The 15404-nt window shown below is 43.1% G+C and overlaps 1 long non-coding RNA gene across 2 annotated transcripts in view; it reads right to left on the bottom strand.

The window, feature by feature from the left end:
- The window catches only part of LOC135229108 (uncharacterized), a 419273-nt gene that overhangs the window by 389217 nt on the left and 14652 nt on the right, over positions 1-15404 (bottom strand). The window lies entirely within an intron of this gene.

Below are 15404 nucleotides of genomic sequence, written 5' to 3'. Positions count from 1 at the left end.
CAAACTCAAAATGGATCAAAGACCTAAATATAAAATCTAAAATGATAAAGATCATGGAAGAAAAAATAGGGACACTGTTCGGAGCCCTAATACATGGCATAAAGAGTATATGAAACATTATTAATAATGCAGAAGAAAAACCAGGTAACTGGGCGCTCCTAAAAATCAAACACCTATGCTCATCCAAAGACTTCACCAAAAGAGTTAAAAGATTACCTAGACTGAGGAAAAGTTTTTAGGTATGACATTTCCAATCAGTGCCTGATCCCTAGAATCTACATGATACTGCAAAAATTCAACTACAAAAAGACAAATAACACAATTAAAAAATTGTCAAAAGATATGAACAGACACCTCACTAAAGAAGACATTCAGGTAGCTAACAGATACATGAGGAAATATTCATGGTCGTTAGCCATTAGAGAAATGCAGATCAAAACTACAATGACATTTCATCTCACTCCAACAAGGCTGGCATTAATCCAAAAAACACAAAACAAGAAATGTTGGGGAAGTTGTGGAGAGATTGGAACACTTACACACGGTTGGTGGGAATGTAAAATGGTACAACCACTTTTGAAATCAATTTGGCGCTTCCTTAAAAAGCTACAAATAGAACTACCATAAGATCCAGCAATCCCACTCCTTGGAATATATCCTAGAGAAATAAGAACTTTTACAGGAACAGATATATGCACCCTTATGTTCATTGCAGCACTGTTTAGAATAGCAAAAAGATGGAAGCAACCAAGGTGCCCATCAATGAATGAGTGAATAAATAAACTATGGTATATTCACATGACAGAATACTGCGCATTGATAAAGAACAGTGATGAATCTGTGAAACATTTCATAACATGGAGGAACCTGGAAGGCATTATGTTGAGTGAAATTAGTTACAACAGAATAAGTATTGTATAAGACCACTACTATAAGAACTGAGAAATAGTTTAAACAGAGAAGAAAATATTCTTTGATGGTTAAGAGAGATGGGAGGGAGGGAAGGAGGGAGGGAGGGAAGGAGAGGGATATTCACTAATTAGGTAGTAGATAAGAACTACTTTAGGTGATGGGAAAGACAACACACAATACAGGGGAGGTCAGCACAACTGGACTAAACCAAAAGCAAAGAAGTTTCCTGAATAAACTGAACGCTTCGAAAGCCAGAGTAGCTGGGGCAGGGGTTTGGGGACCATGGTTTCAAGGGACATCTAAGTCAATTGGCATAATAAAATCTATTAAGAAAACATTCTGCATCCCACTTTGGAGATTGGCATCTGGAGTCTTCGGCCCTAGCAAGCGGCCATCTAAGATGCATCAACTGGTCTCAGTCCACCTGGATCAAAGGAGAATGTAGAACACCAAGGACACAAGGTCATTAAGAGCCCAAGAGACAGAAAGGGCCACATAAACCAGAGACTACATCAGCCTGAGACCAGAAGAACTAGATGGTGCCCAGCTACAACTGATGACTGCTCTGACAGGGAACACAGAGAACCCCTGAGGGAGCAGGAGAGCAGTGGGATGCAGACTCCAAATTCTCATAAAAAGACCAGACTTAATGGTCTGACTGAGACTAGAAGGACCCTGGTGGTCATGGCCCCCAGACCTTCTCTTGGCCCAGGACAGGAACCAACTCTTCAGACAGGGATTGGACTGGACAATAGGTTGGAGAGGGATGCTGGTGAGGAGTGAGCTTCTTGGATCAGGTGGACACTTGAGACTGTGTTGGCATCTCCTGTCTGGAGGGAAGAGGAGAGGGTAGAGAGGGTTAGAAGCTGGAGGAATGGACATGAAAAGAGAGAGTGGAGGGAGGGAGTAGGTTGTCTCATTAGGAGAAGAGCAATTGGGAGTATGTAACAAGGTGTATATAAGTTTTTGTGTGAGAGACTGACTTGATTTGTAAACTTTCACTTAAAGCACAACAAAAATTAAAAAAAAAAAGAAAGAAATCAAAAGACGCATTGCATTGGGCAAATCTGCTGCAAAGGACTTCTTTAAAGTGTTGAAAAGCAAATATGTCACCTTGAAGACTAAGGTGTGCCTGACCCAAGGCATTGTGTTTTCAATCGCCTAATATGCATGTGAAAACTGGACAATGAATAAGGAAGACCAAAAAAGAATTGACGCCTTTGAATTGTGGCGTTGGCAAAGAATATTGAATGCACTGCCAAGAGAAGGAACAAATCTGTCTTGGAAGAAGTACAACCAGAATGCTCCTTAGAAGCAAGGATGGCGAGACTGTGTCTTACATACTTTGGACATGTTGTCAGGAAAGATCAGCTCCTGGAGAAGGACATCATGCTTGGTAAAGTACAGGATCAGCGGAAAAAAAGGAAGACCCTCAAAGAGAGAGATTGACACAGTGGGTGCGACAATGGGCTCCAGGATAGTAACGATTTTAAGAATGGCACAGGACCAGGCAGTGTTTTGTTCTGTGATACATAGGTTGGCTATGAGTCAGAACAGACTTGATGGCACCTAACAACAACAATCAATTTGAAAATGATACCTTCAGTTCTTTTTTACTCCAATTTACTGAACGCTCTGTAATTCTGGTTGACTCATAGTGCCACAGTATTTCAAATTTATTTTCCTAACTTTTTTCAGATTCTTCGAAATCATCCTACTGAGTGATTTGGATAACTTTTATATACAACTTCCATCAACCTAGTTGCATGGTACATTCAAATATTAGCAAAAAAAAAATTAGTCAACCCATTTATTTAAGTCTGATTAGAGCCACTTCATTTCTCACAAAAAGATTTAATAAATATCGAATTATTTTACAAATAGTTGTGTTGACATTTGTAAACATATTCCATTTTCTCATGCTTTACTTGAGTCATATTAAGCCCTGATATCCTCCTTCCTTTTGGGAATGTGAGAGTGGAGAGGCAATTAAGAATAATCCACAGCTGGCTCCAGTCAGGCATCTCCTTTCCATGAACCCTTCCTTTATGATAAAAATCTCACATGAGATGATTCTACATGATGTAATTATCAAGGAAGAGTAAAATTCCCATGTTTCCATATGAGGTTTCATTTCACTGAGAATTAAGTTACCTTGATTAGTGTTTATTTTCCTCGTGCCACACACAAGCAGTTGCACCTAGAAGATATTGCTTGTTTAAGATATTTCTGTTCATTTGTTTAACTTTAAGAGTCTTCTTTGGGACCCAGTCAAGACAGCCAAATTGCATTTGGTTCTTTTTCTGGTCTTTAGGAGCCAATGATGTAACCACCAGGAAGGTAAGTAGCTATAAAAACGAATGTTTCTGCACAAATGAGTTCAAATGCTTGACTGCAGGACATCAGGAATGTTCTGGATGAAATATGATGAATATGTTGTTGCTTCTAAGATTTTGTGGAAACTCTGGTGACATAGTGGTTAAGTGCTACAGCTGCTAACCAAAGGGTCAGCAGTTTGAATCTGCCAGGCGCTCCTCGGAAACTCTATGGGGCAGTTCTACTCTGTCCTATAGGGTCGCCATGAGTAAGAATCACCTCGACGGCACTGGGTTTGGTTTGGTTTTTTGGTTCTAAGATTTTGCAGGTAAGGATAAATTTTCTTAATCTTTTTATTCCCATAAATGATTGTCTAATCAAATATACATTATTCTATTTTAAACACCATTGTAGAAGCAATCTTCTGTATGTTCCTGCTATGAACATATTTTACATTTTGTTTGATTATTACTGGTCTAGTCCTACCCTTCTGAGAACCAATCCTTTTGAAATCCTCACCTGCTCTTCATATTAGGTTTCTAACTTACTCTTCTTACATTAATAACAAAATATTAATATCTATATTTATAAATTTATCACTTCAACGTGACAGTTAAATTATCTAGCCTGATGTATGGATTCAATAGATAATAAGTAACATATTTATATTTTCTTACTATTTTAAATAACTTTCGCATGCCATGTGAGGCAGGCAGTGCAGGAATTATCTATATTTTAATTTCAGGAAGGTAAATTGCTTACTTAGATGCATACCCCCAATAGCATATAAACACTGAAATTCAACCTAGTGTTTGTGAATTCACAATGAAACTGAAAGGGAAACAAAAAGAGGTAGCATAGAAAGAAAGAAGAAGGGAAGGAAGGAAACGTATCTGAGCAAACTGTCTAGAAGCTTGGAGTGAGTAAAGAAGGCAGGTAGAAGAAATAGCAATATTTGTTAGTATTGGCTTTGTTTCATCCATTGTCAGAAGTAAGTTTCATACGTATGTATATATATATATGTATATTCTTTCCAGATGAGGGTCATCATCCCATTTTGTGGGTGAGGAAATCAAGGCTACGGAAAGTAAAGAAGCATACTTAAAGTCATCAGCCAATTAAGGGCAGAGTGGGATTACAAATACAAATCTGCGTAATTAAAAAGCCAACATTGTATCAATGATATTTCCCTTAACTTTATAATGGCTCCCACTTTATACTTACAATGTAAGCATTGCTGGACAGTATAAAATACCTATTTGATTCCTGAGTTTCCTATACAAAAAAGTAATGATGAAAGTGGTGAGAAATTTAAAGTATTGAACACTACAAACACTCTGGGCTGTACCATACATAATACGACATGAACAATTGACTTCGTTCTCCAAAAGTAAAAGATAAGAAATATTAGACAGTAAAGATAATTTAAATCTATTAGCCAGCAAAACATGTGAAAATAGTAGCCCAACCACTCCTGACTGTCTACTGTGTTAGTATCATAATCACTATTCAGAGACTGATGCTGAGTTTGTGCCATTGAGAATGGGTGAAAACAGGAGCACCAACTGGTCTCAAAGGCATTTAAACCCCTACTGAGAACTGGAGCTAATCACTTTATCTTACTTATTTGGAATTTATTATAATTTTTGATCAATTTACATTTAAAATTTTAAACATTACATAATTCTCTTTGACATATTTCATGCACTAAATACATAGCTGGAATATAAGCTTATCAATTTATCTGACTTATTACAAGAAAGGAATCCTGGTGATGTAGCGGATTCCAACCTGGCTGCTAACCAAAAGGCCGACAGTTCAAATCCACCAGCCACTCCTTGGAAGCCCTTATGGGGCAGCTCTCCTCTGTCCTACAGAGTCGGTATGAGTTGGAATCAACTTGATGACAACAGGTTTGGTTTAGTTTTTTTTAACACAAGAAAAATCTAAATGTTAACATCATTTTTGGTGAATTTATATTTTGAAATTAAAAAAAAATGTATATATCTAAAAAAAGCATAGATAGATTGTAACCTGTTTTACAAATGTTGAAATTAAGTTTTATAGTCAGTAAGTATTGCCGATATACAGCTAGTCAATGAAGGAAGTAAAACCCAGGTAATTGAAACTTGATTCTAAATCCCATTCTGTCTCCACAAAAATGTAATTACTTTTTAATCATGCCTGAACTCTGAGTGGACAAGAATATAATAAAAGAAAACAACAACAGCAAATAAAATGAAACACTGTTTTAACTGTTAAGGTAGAGAAATAAGAAAGACATTTAAAAGTAAATAACAAAGCTTCAACAACAGGTAAAGAGCGCAATAAGGCAGTAAACATGTTGAGTCGACAATAGTGACCATAGTGCTATAAAAAATATATATATATATATAGGATGTTAAAAAAGAAAAAAAAGACTTCACAGGGACACACAGTGATCAGTATCACATAAAATGGTGGTGGGACTAGAACTTGGGTTTACAGCACTGTGAAGATTTTCAAAGCTATTTAGGAAGTGGTAAAGGGAAAAGTAATGCATTCAGAATGGGAAGAGTTGTGAGCAAAGCTATGTTTATGTAATGATTTAAGCATTTTTTCTACAGCATGGGACTTGTAAAATGATTTATTGCATTAAAATAATACTTGAATGACATGGACAAATCAGAAATTGCAACACCTGCTAAAGGGAAAAGCTGCTGGATGCACATTTTGAAGCATCTAGCTATTTTATTTCGGTGTCAAGATGCTCCTCTCTTTTACATAACGCTGGTAACCTCTGCTGCACTTATTTTTTATTCTTTGTTTTCTGTTTGTATCTGTCATGACAATAGATATCTATTGACTTATTCTGCTGTTTAATGTGTTTTTATTTGTTTTTGTCTTTTTTAACCGTCCGAATTATTACATTAAACATTTACCTACAAGTACACCTACAGTTATGGAACATATTTGTTGTTGAAACTTTCATGTCAAAATATTTTTTGATTCAGTATTCTGTAGCCACAATAGTCCCTCCAACTCTTTAAACCATTGGAACATCACTTTATAATTTGAAATGTAATGATATACACATTATTACACACCTGATTGTTGTTGTCTTAAGCCACATAAAAAAAAAACATAGTGGTGAAAAATTTATATAGAGACGATGATTTGATGAAATAGTGGTTTGCCTAATAATAAAACTTAACATTTTTATAAGATTTTTCACTGTAATTTTCAAGGACAGATTTGGAGCCAATTCTTGAACAATGCTCTTGGCAGGCTGAAGAGTTTTTACCTTAGTAGAAGGTGAAGAGCCCTTGCAAATATTGAGACAAAGCTGTCTTTCTTCCTGTGCTGAGATGAAGGTCCGTGTTGCTGTGTGGAACTGCATCAGGTAGAGAATTTCTAAAGGGAGCCAAGACCCACTATGCAATTTCTTCATCCTTAGAGTTAAATAACCGTAAGAATATTTCCTATACTTCAATTTATTCTTGAACATTGAGTGAATGGTCAAAAAAATGAATGATATTGGGTAATATTTGTGAGAAACCTACGTGTAGAATGTTCATTATATGTACACAGAGCTCTGGGTATATGGAGCAAGAAAAATATCTACAAAAAATATGAATTAATTAAGAGAATTAGATTCTGGCAACCAACACAGAACCAATATGCACTTATGTCTTTAGTGATGTTCAATAGCCAATGCCTTTATTTTCAATTGACTTGCTTACAGAGCTGTGTTTTGTTCTAGAGATCAGTGTTATGAAGGCAAGTGGGACTTGCTGAGGCACCGCAAATGCAGTCAGTGTGATTGTGTGTATCCAACTGGGGATCCGTCACCAACACTGCTGGGAAACTGCTGGTAAGGAAGCACTTTTATTCAACCTATTTCTGACTAAAAGAGCCAGTCCCCAAAATATACTAAAAGATGGATGTCATGGATTGTATTATGTCCCCCCCGAAATGTGTGTATCAAGTTGGTGAGGCCATGATTCCCAGTGTTCTGTAGTTGTCCTCCATTTTGTGATTGTAATTTTATGTTAAAGAGGATTAGGGTGGGACTGTAACAAAAACATTACTAACAATGTACAAGTACCCAAAGAGAAATTAGATAACTCCTAAAAATCAAACACTTATGCTCATCCAAAGTCTTCACCAGAAGAGTAAACTGATTACCGACAGACTGGGAAACAGTTTTGAGCTATAACATTTCCGATCAGCATCTGATCTCTAAAATCTACATGATATTGCAAAAACTCAATAACAAAAAGACAAATAATCCATTTTAAAAATGGGCAAAGGATAGGAACAGGTGCTTCAACGAAGAAGACATTCAGGCAGGTAACAGATACATGAGGAAATGCTCATAATCATTAGCCGTTAGAGAAATGTAAATCAAAACTACAATGAGATACCATCTCACTCCAACAAGGCTGCCATTAATCCCAAATCACAAAATAATAAATGTTGGAGAGGTTGTAGAGAGACTGGAACACTTATTCACTGCTGGTGGGAATTTAAAATGGTGCAGCCACTTTGGAAATCAATCTGGCACTTCCTTAAAAAGCTAGCAATAGAACTACCATAGAATATGGCAATCCCACTCCTTGGAATATATCTTAGAGAAATAAGAGCCTTTATATGAACAGATATATGCACAACCATGTTCATTGCAGCACTGTTTACAATAGGAGAAAGATGGAAGTAACCAAGGTGCCCACCAACAGATGAATGGATAAATAAATTGTGGTACATTCACACGATAGAATACTTCACATAGATCAAGAACAATGATGAATCCGTGAAATATTTCATAGCTTGGAGGAATCTGGAGGGCATTCTGCTGAGTGAAATTAGTCAGTTGCAAAAGGACGAATATTGTATGAGACCTCTATTATAAGAACTCAAGAAATAGTTTAAACAGAGAAGAAAATATTCTTTGATGGTTATGAGGGTGGGGAGAAAGGGAGGCAGAAGGATATTCGCAAATTAGATAGTAGACAAGAACTATTTTAGGTGAAGGGAAAGACAACATACAATAAAGGAGAGGTCAGCATAACTGGACTAAACCAAAAGCAGTTTCCTGAATAAACCAAAAGCTCCAAAGGCCAGAGTAGCAGGGGCAGCAGTTGGGGGACCATGTTTTCAGGGGACATCTAGGTCAATTGACATAATAAAATCTATTAAGAAAACATTCTGCATCCCACTTTGGTGAGTGGCATCTGCAGTCTTAAAAACACTATCAAGCAGCCATCTAAGATGCATCAATTGGTCTCAACCCACCTGGAGCAAAGGAGAATGAAGAACACCAAAGATACAAGGTAATTATGAGTCCAAAGGACAGAAATGGCCACGTAAATCCAAGACTACATCAGCCTGAGACCGGAAGAACTAGATGGTGTCCGTCTACAACTGAAGACTGCCCCGACAGGGAACGAAACAGAGCATCCCTGACGGAGCACGAGAGCAGTGAGATGCAGACCTCAAAGTCCCATAAAAAAATCAGACTTAATGATCTGACTGAGACTAGAGGAACCCTGGAGGTCACGGTCCCCAGACCTTCTGTTGGCCCAAGACTGGAACCATTCCCAAAGCCAACTCTTCAGACAGGGATTGGACTGGATTATAGGATAGAAAATGATAGTGGTGAGGAGTGACCTTCTGGTCTCAAGTGGACACATGAGACTATGTGGGCAGCTCCCGTTTGGAGGGGAGATGAGAAGGCAGAGTGGGACAGAAAGTGGCTGAATGGACACGGGGAATACAGGGTTGAGAGAAGGAGTGTGCTGTCTCATTGGTGGGAGAGGAACTAGGAGTACATAGCAAGCTGTATACAAATTTTTGTATGAGAGACTGACTTGATTTGTAAAGTTTCACTTAAAGCACACACACAAAAGATGGAAAGAATACACAGAGTCACAGTACCAAAAGAAATGGTCAACTTTCAGTCGTTTCATGAGGTGGCACATGATGAAGAACTGGTAGTAGTGAAGCAAGAAGTCCAAGCTACACTGAAGGCACTGGCGAAAAACAAGGCTCCAGGAGCTGAGAGAATACCCACTGAGTTGTTTCAACAAACAGATGCAGCACTGTTCATGCCCACTCCACCATGCAAAGAAATTTGGAAGCTAGCTACCTGGCCAACAGACTGCAAGAGATGCACGTTTGTATCCATTCCAAAGAAAAGCGATCCAACAGACTGTGGAAGTTATCAAATGTAAGTGATAGTATTAGTAAATATGGTAAACAAACAAACAAAGAAACTCTATTTTTCTACAGTGAATATGACATTCTATCCCCAGGAGATCTAGTGAGTTTATGATGTTGTTGTTAGGTGCTGTTGGGTCAGTTCCAACTCATAGCGACCCTGTGTACAACAGAACGAAACAGTGCCCAGCCCTGGGCCTTTCTCATTGCAATGTTTGAGCCCACTGTTGCGGCCACCGTCTCAATCTGTCTCATTGAGGATCTTTGTCTTTTTCACTGACCCTCTACTTTACCAAGCACGATGTCTTTTTCCAGGGACTGATTCCTCCTGATAATATGTCCAGAGTACGTGAGACCAAGTCTTGCCACCCACCTTTCTAAGGAGCATTCTGGCTGTACTTCTTCCAAGACAGGTGTGTTCATTCTTCTAGCAGTCCATGGTATATTCATTATTCTTCACCAACAACATAATTCAAGTTTCAGTTCTTTTGCCTTCCTTATTCATTGTCCAGCTTTAGCTGCACATGAGGCGACTGAAAATATCATGGCTTGGTTCAGGCACACCTTAGTCCTCAAAGTGACATCTTCGATTTTTAACACTTTAAAGAGGTCTTTTGTAGCAGATTTGCCCAATAAAATATGTCGTTTGATTTCTTGACGGCTGCTTCCATGGGTGTTGATTGTGGATCCAAGTAAAATGAAATCCTTGATGACTTCAGTATTTTGTCTGTTTACTGTGATTTTTTTATTGTTCCAGTTGTGAGGATTTTTGTTTTCTTTATGTTGAAGTGTAATCCATACTGAAGGCTGAAGTCTTTGATCCTCATCAGTAAGTGCTTCAAGTCGTCTTCACTTTCAGTAAGCAAGGTTGTGTCATCTGCATGTCTAGGCTGTTAATGAGTCTTCGTCCTATCCTGATGCCCCTTCTTCTTCATATAATACAGCTTCTTGGACTGTTTGGATTATATGTTTTTTTAAAGACACTGAGTTTTTGGTAATTTACTATGGCAGCCCTAGAAAATGAATACAGAGCCCTTCACCAAGAACAAGTCAAGTTAGCACCAAAAATGCTCCTGTAAGGGTAGCCACGTAACATGAGACATGGCAGTTTTAAAAAGTATGAAGTAAAACTCTCAGCTTTGACAGACAAAGAGCTCCTCTAAGACTAAGTTCATTGCTGTTGAGTCGATTCTATCTCATAGTGACCCTAAAGGACAGAGTAGAATTGACCCATAGGGTTTCCAAGGAGTGGCTGGTAGATTCGAACTGCTTGAATAAGTATTGTGAAAAAATACAACCCTGACACACAACTTTTCTGAGCTTAGTATTAAAACAAAACAAAACAAAGTCGCTATCGAGTGGATTCTGACTCATAGGGACCCTATAGGACAGAGTAGAGCTTCCCCACAGGGTTTCCAAGGAGCGACTGGTAGATTCAAACTGCAGACCTTTTGGTAGCACCCAAATGCATTATCATCGCACCACCAGTGGCTTTCAAATCAGCTATAGGCTGATCTCCAAATTCTTAGAACCCAGAAAAGTACTCTACCTCTGAGTGGTATCCACAGCTGGGAACTGTTCTCCACACTTGGATGACCTCAGACATGCAAATCTAACATGTCCAGAAAAAATCTTTTGGTCATTTTCTCAAGTTTGTTCCTCCATGATTTTCCACATGGTAGAGAATGGCTCTGGTGACCATGTGCTCATGGTAGCCTGAATTCTAGAAGTCACCTTTGATTCTCCGTTCCCCTCATCCCATACATCTGATCCACCAGCAATTCTTGGCAGCTCAAGCTCCAAAGTACACCTCAAGCCTGCCCACTGTTCCCACCTGCACTACCACCATCACTCCTCACCCTGACCACTGCAGAAGCATCCTGACCGATCCTCTGTATTTGCTGTCTTCAAGTTATCCTGGGCTACAGTTAATTCCTGGGACACATTCTTTCTCAAGACCATTGAACAATAGAAGGAGAAGGGCATTTAGTTGTATGCTACCTCCTCCGCTTGAGCTGCACACCCCTCAGAAATCACTTTTCACTGTCCACTCTATAATGTCTCTATTCCAATTTCCTGTCTTTGGCCACACTGCTTTGATAGCGTGCATGCATGTGTGCTTCAGGGGTCATGTAGACAGCTGCTTGGAGGAATTTTTCTTAGTACAATCATGGTTGTGTGCCATCAAGAGATTCTGACTCATATCAACCCTGTATGACAACTTAGAACTGCCTCACAAGGTTTCCTAGGTTGCAGTCTTTATGGCACAACCCTGGTGGCCCCGTGGTTAAGAGCTTGGCCGCTAACCAAAGGGTGGACAGTTCGAATCTACCAGTTGGTTCTTTGCAGAAAGACATGGCAGTCTGCTTCTGTAAAGACTTATAGTCTTAGAAACCCTGTGGGGCAGTTCTGCTCTGCCCTATAGGGTCACTATGAGTCAGAATTGATTCAACAGCAACTGGTTTGGATTTTGTTTGGTTAGAATCTTTATGGGAGCCCATCTCCAGATCTTTTCAATCCCTGAGCTGGTGGGTTCCAACGGCCCACCTTTCAGTTACCCAAGCACTTAACCGTTGCACCTCCAATACTTAACTCTGCACGGGAGAGGGCCCTCTCCTGACGTCTCCCGTCTCCTCACCCCGCACACCTTGGCGTTGTCCTTGCTTCTAGACCCCGCCCTCCCCTCTGGAGGCCCAACCCCCCCACGCCCGCCCCCCACCCGGGCCGCTGGGCGGGGCCGGCAGCCATGTTCCTCGCCGTCCAGCCAGTTACTCCCGGAAGCGCTGGGACGGGTGGTGAGGGGCCCGGGCCGGATGGCGCGCCTTAGAGAGGATGCTGTTCGTGCTGCTTTCCCTGCCGTGTTCTCTGAAAGGTATGAAACTCCGACACCTGGCTGGAGGGACCTGCTCCCAGACTGAACAAGCCTGGCCCCTCGAAGGTGTGGAAGGAAGGCGCCAGGAGGGCGGGTCCCAGTCCCAGCATCCCGTGGCCTCCAGAGGTTGGAGAGTCCGGACGTTGGGTTAGCAGCTTGCGTTGCCCCCTCCAGCGTACCCCGTCCCGAGTGATCCCCAGGGGCGGACGCTGCGCGGGGGCCGGGCGGACGCAGCCACTCTAAGGGCTGCGAGAGGGAGCCTCTGGCCCGGGAGATGCAGCTGGTCCGCGAAATTTGCATCCCAATGGATTTGCGGCGGGGGGGGGGGTCCAGCCTCGGGATCCAGCTGCGGAGTGCCCTCGGGCCTGGGGGCTTGAAGGGCTTGGGGAGAAAGGCCGTGTCCAGGGCTGCACCCAGGTCCCTACTCTGCCCGGGGCGGGTTTGCGGGTCAAGCTGGAGGATGGGGGCCTGCCCACCCCGCCCCCCACCTGCTCCCTGTTCCGGGGGGGAACCAAGGCCCAGAGTTCGCCCGGGGCGGTGAGATTCCAGACTGAGGGCGGGGCACTCGCCCCCATTCCTCCTCCTACCCCCACCAGACTCCGTAGGGTGCCACGGACAGGGGACAGAGGGATCCCCCGCCCAAGGCCCTGCTGCCCCTTACTGTCTTGGGCGCTGTGCCTGGGAGGCTGAGGCACCCCGCGCCCGCGCCCGGCCGGTCTACTCTCGGGGCTGGGGCCTCGCCGCGGCCCCACCGGGAAAGGAAGGGGTCCTGGGAATCTGTGGAGCACGGCGGGGACCCTACTCCTTGTGGAAGCAGCGATTCAGTGTGTGTTAACAGTGTGGATGCCGGGTCCCGCTCCCCCTCTGGGTGGCGGGTTGGGGGTAGCAGGAAGGGGTCCTGAGCAACCATGTTGTTTGTTAACTTGAGCATTTGTGCAGCGCTGTGTACCGGTCGCTGTGGACGCGGTCTCTGGTGCTGAGGGGATTTGAGGGTTCCTCACACTGGCGGGATTTGGAGCCTCTACCCTGGTGGCAGTAGGTTTAGTGGGTTACCCTGGTGGCATAGTGGTTACGTGCTAAGGCTGCTAGTCAAAAGGTTGGCAGTTTGAATCCACCAGGTGCTCCTTGGAAACTGTGGGGCAGTTCTACTCTGTCCTATAGGGTCGCTATGAGTCAGAATTGACTGGATGGCAACGGGTGTGTTTTGTTTTTTTTTTTAGGTTGGAGATTAAGTGTCTCTCAGGCTGACATTTGAAGGTCTGGAGCTGACGGTTTATGAGGGTTTCTAAGGGTTTTAAGTGCTCCGGCCATGGGCACCAACCCGATCTTCCAGCACCTGCGGACGGACCGCCCCCCCCCCCGGGGGATTGGCTGCTCTGGGACCCCGAGCCCAGAGGGCGGTGAGAAGCTGACAAACGTGAGTGATGTCCTGCAGGCTCCAGTTGGCGGGGCAGCCCTGCTCACATGGTCTCAATACCGGCAATCGGGCAGTCGGCTTCGTGCCTGGGGGTGGTTTCCGAATGTTCCCTCGTGTCCCCCCACCCGTGCGGGGCGACAACTCTCCCCTGGGCGGGGACCTAGTAGAGGCCTGCAGGGCATCAGGGTATGGAGGGGCAGAGCTTGGGCGGGGAGGGTGCAGCCCTGCAGGTTCCTCTACGTGACCACGGCAGGGGGGTGCGGGTCATGAAGGCTGGGCCTGGTAGAGGACCCACTAGGGCGCGCAGAAGGAGTGGGTTAGGATAATCATAGCATTAATGGGAGTATTGAGAGAGCGCCCTGGGGCCTTGGGTCCCTCGGGAAGAAAAGCTTCTGCTGTCGCCACTGCAGCAGTACCCAGGTCAGTCCCGGCTTAGGTCCAGGAGGTTCCCATGCTCAGAGGGTCTGGTGGGCAGAACAGAACCGGCGGTGAGCGCGCCCTCTCACGGCCTTGCACCGAATCGCTGAAGTTCAGTGTCAGGCAATTCTAAGGCATGGTTTTGGAACTGAACAGTGAAGCAGAGCAAATGATGCAGTGCCTTGATGGGACCGATGGAGACAACAAGAAGCAAAGCACAGCTCAAACTTCAAAATTCCACTGAGTGTTAGTAGGATTTGGAGGAAGAAAATAGACGGAGAGTCGAGAGGCCCAGAGATGCAGAAGGGTTAGAGGATTAGGGTTAGGGGTTAGGGTTTGGTGTTAGGGGTTCAGGTTGGGGGGTTAGAGGTTTGGGAGTTAGGTTTAGGGGTATAGGTTTTAGGTGGTTGGGGGTTGGGGTTAGGGCTGGGGTTACTAGGCTCGGGCACAATTGGTTTAGGGTTAGGGTTAGAGTGAGGCTGAGATTGATTCCCCAGTCTTGTGTACCGTCTTTCCTTTGCCAGAGTTACCACCGATCTGTTGTTTGGTTGGAAACCCTGATGGCGTAGTGGTTAAGAGCCACCGGTGCTAACCAAAGGTCTGCAGTTCGAATCCACCAGGCACTCCTTGGAAACTCTATGGGGCAGTTCTAATCTGTCCTGTAGGGTCACTATGAGCTGGAATTGACTCGACAGCAGTGGGTTTGGTTTTTTTGGTTATTGTTTAGTTGGCTTTTCTCTACCCGCTCTTCGTCTCCCTGGTGAACATCAAGGATTGTTTCTGTGCATAAATGTTTTCAGGAGTTTTTATGATAGTGGTCTCTTACTGTATATGTCGTTTTGTGATTGACTTAGTGTGATGCGCCCCAGATTCATCCATGGTGTGAGATGTTTCGGAGATTCATCATTGGTCTTTATTGTCGTGTAGTGTTCCACTGTGTGTATGTACCGTAGTTTGTTTATCCGTTCCTCTGTGGACGAGCACTTAGGTTGTTTCCATCTTTTTGCTACTGTGAATAATGTTGCAGTGAACACGGGTGTGCATGTGTCTATTCCTGTGACTGCTCATGGAAACCCTGGTGGCTAGTGGTTAAGTGCTACTGCTGCTAACAAAAAGGGTTAGGGTTTGGGGTTAGGGATGTTGGGGTTAGGGTTGTTAGAGTTAGGGTCGTTAGGGTTTGGGGTTAGAGTTTAGGGTTAGGGTTTTTTGGTTGGGGTTAGGTGTTTGGGTTAGGTTTAGGGTTTGAGGTTAGAGTTTGGAGTTACAGGTTAG

The sequence above is a fragment of the Loxodonta africana genome, assembly GCF_030014295.1.
Source record: "Loxodonta africana isolate mLoxAfr1 chromosome 14 unlocalized genomic scaffold, mLoxAfr1.hap2 SUPER_14_unloc_1, whole genome shotgun sequence".
Taxonomy (NCBI): domain Eukaryota; kingdom Metazoa; phylum Chordata; class Mammalia; order Proboscidea; family Elephantidae; genus Loxodonta; species Loxodonta africana.
Note: the sequence above shows the minus strand (reverse complement) of the source record. Positions and strands in the feature narration are given on the sequence as shown.